The sequence below is a fragment of the Ovis canadensis genome, chromosome 4, assembly GCF_042477335.2.
Source record: "Ovis canadensis isolate MfBH-ARS-UI-01 breed Bighorn chromosome 4, ARS-UI_OviCan_v2, whole genome shotgun sequence".
NCBI classification, from domain to species: Eukaryota; Metazoa; Chordata; class Mammalia; order Artiodactyla; family Bovidae; genus Ovis; species Ovis canadensis.
Window position 1 is genome coordinate 65,029,871 of NC_091248.1, and position 9,663 is coordinate 65,039,533.

The following is a 9,663-nucleotide window of genomic DNA, read 5'->3' on the forward strand; positions in this document are numbered from 1 at the left end:
TTAATAGCTAGTCTTTCTTTTTTTTTGTATTATACTTTCAATCCAATGGCACCTTTGAAGTATAATAGCTTTTCTATTGCATTCCCATCAAATCCAGACAACGACAACAAAAAAACACTTTCTTTTCATTTGCTGGTATATGGGGAAGAAACTGTTTTTGCTTTTTATAGAAACTAAAATTAAAACTTAACTTTTTGGACCTTTTGTGGATAGCTAAATTATGCTCTAAGATTAGCTTTACTGCAAGGTTAATAATCTCTGAGAATACTCTAGGTTTGATCATTTCTCTTCTTTTCCTTTTTAAGAAATTTTACTTATTTATTTGTCTGCACCAGGTCTCAGTTGCAGCAGGCGAGATCTTTACCCTTTTTTGTGGCATGTGAGATCTAGTTCCCTGACCAGGGATTGAACCTGGCCCCTCTGCATCAAGAATGCAGAATATTAGCCATTGGACCACCAGGGAAGTCCTCTGTATTTTTTTAACCCATATTAAAAAAACTTTTTTTCTTTTAGTTTTAATTTTGTATAGAAGTATAGTTGATTTACAATGTGGTGTCAATATTTGCTATACAGCAAAGTGACACATTTATATACATACATATATTCTTTTTTAATATTCATTTCCATTACAGTTTGTCCCAGGACATTGAATATAATTCCCTGTGCTATAGAGTAGGACCCTGTTGTTTATTCATTCTAAAAGTAAGTTTGCCTCTAGCCAACCCTGAACTCCTAGCCCATTCATTTCCCTTCCCCCTATCCCCTTGGCAACCACAAGTCTGATCTCTATATCTGTGAGTCCGTTTCTGCTTTGTGTGTGCATGCGTACTAAGTCACTTCAGTCGTGTCCAACTCTTTGTGACCCCCATGGACTGTAGCCTGCCAGGCTCCTCTGTCCAGGGAGATTCTCTAGGCAAGAGTACTGGAGTAGGTTTCTGTGCCTTCCTCAAGGGGATCTTCCCGACCCAGGGATCGAACACATGTCTCTCATGTCTCCTGCATTGGCAGGCAAGTTCTTTACCACTAGTGCCACCTGGGAAGCCCCTTCTGCTTTGTAGATAGGTTCATTTATTTCGTATTTTAGATCCTACACATAAGTGATATTACATATTTGTGTATCTCTTTCTGGCTTATTTCACTTACTATGACAATCTCTGATTACATCCATGTTGCTACAAATGCCATTATTTTGTTCTTTTTTATGGCTGAGTAATTTTCCATTGTATATATGTACCACATCTGTATCTATTCATCTGCCAATGGATAGTTAGGTTGTTTCTATGATCTGACTATTCCAAATAGTCCTGCTATAACATAGGGGTGCATGTAGCTTTTTGAATTAGAGTTTTGTCTAGGTAGACTTCCCTCATGGCTCAGATGGTAAAGAATCTGCCTGTAGCGCGGGAGACTCAGATTCGAAACCTGGGTTGGGACGGTTCCCTGGAAATGGAAATGGCAACCCACTCCAGTACTCTTGTGTGGAGAATTCCATGGACAGAGGAGCCGTGGACCACAGTCCACGAGTCACCAAAAGTTGGACACAGTTTAGTGACTAACACTTTGTCCAGGTATATGCTCAAGAGTGGGATGGCTGGATGTATGAAATTCTATTTTTAGTTTTCTTAGGAGCCTCCCTACTATTTTCTCTAGTGGTTGCACCAACTTAACGTTACCTCTAATAGTGTAGGAGGGTTCCCTTTTCTCCACACTCTCTAGCATTTTTTATTTGTAGACTTTAATGATGGCCATTCTGGCCCATGTGAGGTATACCTCATTATAGTTTTGATTTACATTTCTCTAATAATTAGCGATGTTGAGCATCTTTTCATGTGCCTACTTGCCATCTTTCTGTCTTCTTTGGAGAAATATCTATTAAGGTCTCCTGCCTATTTCTTATTGGATTGTTTAATTTTTGTTGTTGAGTTGTATGAGCTGTTTGTATATTTTGGAGATTACAGGCTTCATTGTTTCTTAAATTAAGGGATGATTCAGCCTTCTTTAATCTATGGCCTTTGCCATAGTTCCTTGTTAGAGAAATAGTTCTTTATAGTTCTTTATTAGAGAAATGCAAATTCTTTTTCTGCAATATACATACACATTGAAAAATTATTTTCTATATAAAATGTTGTAATTGTTTCTTAAAAAATGACTGAAAGTAAATGAAATAATATTATCTATCAGTTGTTCTGGTTGAAGGAAATACTAGTGTCTGTTAATGTTATTCTCTATGCTTTCTCAACATTTTAAAATATTTCACAAAAGAACTTTTACTGTAATACTTTTATTTTGACATAACTTAATATTTACTTAAAATTAACAAGACTAGAACATAGAATTCCTACATACCCTTTGCTCAAATTCTCAAAATTTAATACTTTACCATACTACCTTTACAATTCAGTCTTTCTACATATACATGTTTTGTTTTTTCGTGAGTCATTTGTAGTAAGTTGCATGTCTGATATTCTTTTACCCCTCAATTCTTCACTGTACATTTCCTAAAAATCAAGGCCATTTCTTACAGTACATTTACCAGAAATTAATACAATGTTTGGATTGTACTGACACAATAATATTTGCTATTCCAGTTTTCTCAATAATACCCTTTTTAGGGGAAGGAAATCCTGGACCCATGTTGGCTGTCAAGTCTCCTTAGTTGTCTTAAGTCTAGAAGCATTTTTAGTCTTTCTTTCTTATCATGAACTTGACATTTTTGATGAGTCTAGATCAGTTATTTTTGTAGAATATTCTTAAATTTGGGTTTTCAAAAGAATTTTTTAAGATTTTAGAGACTGTGTATTTTCTGTTTCTCAAACTAACTTAAAACTGCATCTTACTCTGAACTCATTTCCCCTTAACCAGCCCTGGGTCTCCTCTGCATCCTGTTTCCACAAGAGGTGTCATTATTTACCAGTTTTTAACCCAGAAACATAGGAGTTGCCCTCCTCTTTCTTATCCAGGTAACATGATGGAGATATTATCTCATAGCATTTTATATAGAAAATAATTCTTGTGTGTGCATGTGTGCGTGTGTGTGTGTATTGCAGAAAAGAAAGACAATGGCAAAAGTTGTAGACTAAAGTAGGTTCGTAGGAGTCCCTCCTCTCCATCCCCACTGCCATTCCTGAGTCCAAGCTCTCAGTTTCCATAGCCCCCAGCCATCTCCACACCTCCACAGTCTTTCATCCTGAAATCTCCCCCAAACAAATCTTAAACATAAAATATAAATCTTTTGGTGCTTCTGTATTACTAAAGTGATTTAAAAATTGCACAGTTTATGGGCTAAATCACCAGTGTCTTTTCAGTGTATCAGAGCCTATGTTCTGGCTTTAACTTTCAGCTGTCCCTCTCTTGCCTTCTTATGCTCCAGCCAAATACTTGAAAATTTCTAAACAATCCTGTTGGCTCCTGCATCTGGGCCTTCACATATACACATCCCCTTAGTCTTAAGTACACTTCTCCCTCTCCATTCATACATTCTTTTTTATTTAGCTAGAAGCAACTTGTCTGTTAGAACTCAGCTCAAGTGGTCCCTCCTCTGACAAGACTTCCCCAACCTCATTCCCCACCATGACCAGTGAGATTTTGTTTTCTTCTATGATCTCTGGGAAAACAAAACAAAACCCTATAACAATTATAACTACCATATAATACTTTCTGGTATGAAACCATTCCTGAACCAAACTAAGTTCAGGAGCCAGAACTCAGTATGCCACCCTAAGGAGGATAAATGATTCGTTAACTTCACTCTCTTTGTTTTGTCCTGCAGTGGTTAGCTTCATCTCTGACTGGTCTGATATTTACCTGTATGACTGGCTATGTAAATTTTCTTATGGTTCTTTATCCCATTTATAGCTCTCAAACAGGCTTTTCCTTCTGAGAGTGGACTGCTGGCTGTTTTTTTAAAAAATCACATCAGTGCTAATTATATGTATATAAATCATAAAAATTGGCAGTGTAAGAATAATGAATGGTAGCAATGTTACTACCACAAAGATTAACTGCCTGGGGGGGGAAAAAAAACAGATTTGATGTGATGAGTATTGTCAGTATGTTCTGGAAAATGCAATGGTTGGTACAAACAGTTTCTGGGCCTCTGGCTAGGCTTTCTCTGCTCTGGGTCATTCTGTGAGTAGCATACTGCCTGGAACTCAATAAATATTAATGAAATAAACAGTGGTTTTGTTAAGCCTAAGATACAATCAGGCCTGTAAAGGAATGAGGAAACTATTATTCAAATTATCTGCTTCAAACAAAAGACTCAGCATTTAGTACTACAGGTTTCAAAACTAATTTTGCCATGGTTTTACCCGGGTTCCCAAGACTAAGTTCAGAGCCTTGCACTGAACCCTGTTACAGCATGTATTTTCTACAAAGTTACTCTAGCCTATGTTTAGTTTCTAGTTTATATTCCTGTAAGTCAGTGATTTTTCAAATCTGCCTTCATATAAGAATCATCTGAGATGGTTTGAAAAAATACAGATGCCTGAGACCTATCCCCCAGAGGTTCAGATTTAATTATCCCTATTTATTTTTGGAAATTAGGCATTTTAATATGAAGTATTAGTTGGTATTGGGGGGAACAATCTTTTTTATTTCTGTTTAATGTCTGAATAATTTTTGTTTAATTAGACCTTTGTACACTTTTTTTTTTCTAGGTTTCATGAGGCTGCTGAGCAAGTTATAACTTGTGTAATCGTTTTTATATAGAATTACTATGTTTGGCATATATTTTCTTCAGAGAATGGCAACATGGGGGGATTTAATAATTTAAACAGCATTTAGTGATTTAAATTCCCACATAGGAGTCCTAGGAAAACATAGGTATAACTGATGATGCTGAAGTTATCGATACAAAAATAAAGACTTGTCCTTAGCTGCTACATTGTTGTGAGTGGTGAGATGAAAACTACTAATGCCATTTTCTGTGAGTTCCAGGAAGACTAAAACAGATAGGACTTCTAGTAGCTAAGACTCTGAGTACAGTTTACAAGTAAATGAATGGTCTTTGACTTATGAATAATTGAGTCATCTAGTTCTTCTTTAGGTGGCCACATGTCTAATATTTTCAAGAAATAAAGATAGCTTTCACTGACACAACAGTAAATTAAAATAGCTACCCTTTATTTTAAACCATCACATTGCATAGTAATTGCCACCATGGATTGGCTACTTCACTAATGTATAGTTTAGATGTCAACTCAAAACTTGAAATCAGGAAACATGTTCTTTTCATTAAATGTTGGTTTTTCCATATTGTGGTTGCTATTTTGTTTCTAAAATCTTAGTCTAAATTCAGTATATTTTGATAGGGCACAGAAATATGAAAGAAGGGCTGAAGAGATTATGTTATTGTCATCTAGCTTGTAAAAGCTTTTATCCTAGATAAGTATATTAAAGAGTAAAGTTAGGGTCATGAAAATGTATTCATTGAGTTTAAAGTGACTGAAACCCTTTACGTTGCACAGAGAAGAAAGGGCAAGAGTGCTAAGAATAACTTAAAACAGGCCAGATTCCAGGCCCTCTTAAAGCTCAGCATTTAGAAAACGAAGATATGACATCCAGTCCCATCACTTCATGGGAAATAGATGGGGAAACAGTGGAAACAGTGTCAGACTTTTTTGGGGGGTGCTCCGAAATCACTGCAGATGGTGATTGCAGCCATGAAATTAAAAGACGCTTACTCCTTGGAAGAAAAGTTATGACCAACCTAGATAGCATATTCAAAAGCAGAGACATTACTTTGCCAACAAAGGTCCGTCTAGTCAAGGCTATGGTATTTCCAGTGGTCATGTATGGATGTGAGAGTTGGACTGTGAGGAAGGCTGAGGGCCGAAGAATTGATGCTTTTGAACTGTGGTGTTGGAGAAGACTCTTGAGAGTCCCTTGGACTGCAAGGAGATCCAACCAGTCCATTCTGAAGGAGATCAGCCCTGGGATTTCTTTGGAAGGAATGATGCTAAAGCTGAAGCTCCAGTACTTTGGCTACCTCATGCGAACAGTTGACTGATTGGAAAAGACTGATGCTGGGAGGGATTGGGGGTAGGAGGAGAAGGGGACAACTGAGGATGAGATGGCTGGATGGCATCACGGACTCGATGGATGTGAGTCTGAGTGAACTCCAGGAGATGGTGATGGACCGGGAGGTCTGGCGTGCTGCGATTCATGGGCTCGCAAAGAGTTGGACACGACTGAGCGACTGAACTGAACTGAACTGAAGTGTAAATGAGTTTGAAACATGTTCACTCTGTTTTGCTTAAAATACAATCATTAAAACACTGGCAAAATTATGGAGAACAGAAATCTCCAAGCACCACCTGCGCACAGAAATGTGGGCCTTGATTCTGCCTTTCACACGGGCCCAGGCTTCTCAGCATGATGTTCTAGTAGGAAGAGTGTTCCTAAATATTATCTCCAGTAAAAAGGAAAGTATTAGTAAGCTTGATCAGTGGTTTGCAATATGTATAGTATTTACAAAAATAATGGGAAAGTCTTAAATGTGTGCTAACTCATACTGGAACATAATGACCATCAACCAAGTAACAGAGCTGCCTCGGAAGTTGTCCATATCCCTACGGTGGGAACTTGCCATATCCACATGGTGGGAACTTCCTTGCTTGTCACCCAACTATCTTCCCTTTGGCTCTGACTTTATGATTAGAAGGTGATAGGAACAATTTGCTACTAGGATTTTAATTCTTTTTTTTTCAGTATTCATTTATGAGAAGACATGCTATTTCTGTGGCTCAGTTTCCTCATCCCCTTTTATTTGAGTATGCAAATATCCCCTTTACAATGACCTATAAAACAGTGATGACTATCACATAGGGAGCATAAGGATAATACTTTACTGCCCAACAGCACTAAGAACCTTGATTTAGATCAAGTAAATATAACTAGCCAAATTGAAAACCATAACCTGTACTTGTTGTTGTTTGGTCACCCAGTCATGTCTGACTCTTTGCATCGCTATGGACTGCAGCATGCCAGACCTCTCTGTCCCTCACCATCTCCTGGCATTTGCCCAAGTTCATATCCATTGCATCGGTGATGCCATTCAGCCATCTCATCCTCTGATGCCCTCTTCTCCTTCTGTCCTCAATCTTTCCCAGCATCAGAGTCTTTTCCAATGAATTGACTGTTTGTATCAGGTGACCAAAAATATTAGAGCTTCAGCTTCAGCATCATTCCTTCCAATGAGTATTCAGGGTTGATTTCCTTTAAGATTTGACTGGTTTGATCTCCTTGCTGTCCAAGGGACTCTCAAGAGTATTCTCCAGCACCATAGTTCAAAGGCATCAATTCTTTGGGGCTTAGCCTTCTTTACAGTCCAGCTCTCACAACCGTATGTGACTACTGGAAAGACCATAGCCTTGACTACACAGACCTTTGTCAGCAAGGTGGTGTCTTTGCTTCTCAACACACTGTCTAGCTTTGTTGTAACCTGTGGAGCAAGTGTCAATTGACATTTATGATGAAGAAAATCGTGCCTTCCAGGCATACATGAGTTTTCTTTCTTTCTTTTTTTTTCATATTCAGTGTTTTTATTTAATTTTTTTTTTTTAGCAGACAATTTATATACCTCCCCACCCCTTCCTTTAAGTTAGTGTTGACAACGTTCCATAATAAACTACTTAAAGAGAAGCTTTGGTCAAGAATGGAATGAAATTGCAAAACAAAACAAAACAACCCCCCAAACAAAACCCAAATCACTGCTGCTTTAAAAAAAACCAACACTTTCACCAATTATATTCAAACAAAACACACAACGAGGTTTGCGCCATGTGCGTCTTCAGTGTTTCCTGGCAGCGGGCTCCCCTCCCCGTGACATGGCAGCGCTGCCCCGGCGCAGCCGGTCCGTCCTCATGCTGGGTCTGGAGGCTCGCTCAGCTTCACATTATCCGAAGACCCTGGATGGAAGACTCTAAGGTCTTGAAGTCCCAAATGGTCATGGCCCCGTCGATGCCGGTCGTGCAGAACTTGCGACAATCTTGCTTGTCCACCTCGTAAATAGACACTTGAGTAATGCTGTTCTGGTGCAGCGTCTCCAGGGCCGTGTTGCGGTCCTCGGTCGTGGCCCGCTTGTCCATGTTGCGGAAGCGCTCCATGGCCGACATGTTGCGCTGGATGCTCTGTTTGGGGATGTCCAGCTTGGAGACGAAGGTCAAGCAACCGCGGTCGTCGTAGTTAAAGAGCATGGGGCAGCAATCATGGCCAGCAGCCACGACGCTGTTCTCTGAGACGAACGACACACTCAGAGGGGGCAGGAACTCTGTCTTCAGAGTTGAGACCTGAACGCTTTTTGAGGCGTCGGCAACGGACACGGTGCTGTCATGGCTGACCCAGGCCAGGCGGCTGCCGCTGGCTGAGAAGCTGACCCCATGCACCCAGCCGCCGGTGCCGCTGCCCCCAAACTCGGACATCAGCTGACCGAAAGGCGTCTTGCTGCCCCAGGGCGTGCTGGCTGGCTTCTCATCCACTTCTTTAATGTAAGCAGAAAACACTCTGCATTTGAAGTCGCAGGATCCCGCGGCCAGCAAGACGTTGTTGGGATGCCAATCCAAGCTGAGGACCGTGGAGCGGATGGGTTTTTTAATGTGCTTGCTCACCCACCAGTCATTTTCAGACTCGAAGTAACAGACAGAGATGAGTCGTGCTCCACTGCCCACAGCAAACCTGTTCTCTAGCGGGGACCACTTGACGAAAGTGGCCGCCCGGTTAATTCTCAGGATCACCAGGGTTGGCTTCCAGACACCATCCTTCTGACTCCACACGTAAGCGTTGCGGTCGGCCCCGCAAGTGACGATGCGGTCACTTTTGGGAGCCCAGTCGATACCTGTGATGTGTCCATTGTGTTCCTTGAGTTCATGGGCTTTCACCCACTGGCCCCCGTTCTTCTTATAGATGTGGACCTCGTGATTATTGGGGCTAAGGGCGATCTGGGTACGATCCCTGTTCCAGGCATGACAGGTGATTGGCTCCAGTAAAAACTGATGCAGGGACATTATTCTTAGTGTTTTCAAAGGATAGAAAGCTGGGATCGGGGCCATCCGGACGGGCTCGGAGCGTTGAATTCGCGGACTCTGTCAGTCGATGCGAACAGGCTCCGGCGGGCGCGGGCGGAGCGAGTTTTCTTTCTAACAGCAGCATGGTCACACTTAGATTTCTCTGTGTTTCTGTTGTCTGGCTGTGGTGGGAGTGAAGGGAGGATTGTCACAATTCCTATTTGCTGAGAGTTTCTGTTGGAGAGTACCATAGTTTTCCTTCATCTGTAATCAGGGAGAATTGTCTAAGACCAGCAGTGATATAAGTTGATGGAGACGTGGCATGTTGGAGAGTGCCATGGGAGATATCTTGGAGGGCTCCTCTGTCTTCATAGGGATTGCATATTCAGACATGGCTTATAATGCTGATCTAGGAGTTTTGGAATGGAAACTGGCGGGGGAAGGAGACAGTCTCCATCAGTCTGTATGTTCATTCTCCCCATATCAGTATGGTACAATAGAATGGTAAGGGCTGTCAGCAGCATTAACTGGACTCATTTGCTTGAGAGAAGCAGATACAGTTGTGACAAGTCATGTGAAAGTGACTTTGTTGAAATTTTTATTCAGCTGAAGGCCAAGCAGACTTGCTGCTTTTCAAAGAGCAGGAGATTAAGAAGAC

The 9,663-nt window shown here is 40.8% G+C and overlaps 1 pseudogene; it reads right to left on the reverse strand.

Annotated features, from left to right (window-relative positions):
• Positions 1–7,514: 7,514 nt before the first annotated feature.
• LOC138439307 (actin-related protein 2/3 complex subunit 1A pseudogene) lies at positions 7,515–9,112 on the reverse strand (annotated as a pseudogene).
• Positions 9,113–9,663: the final 551 nt, after the last annotated feature.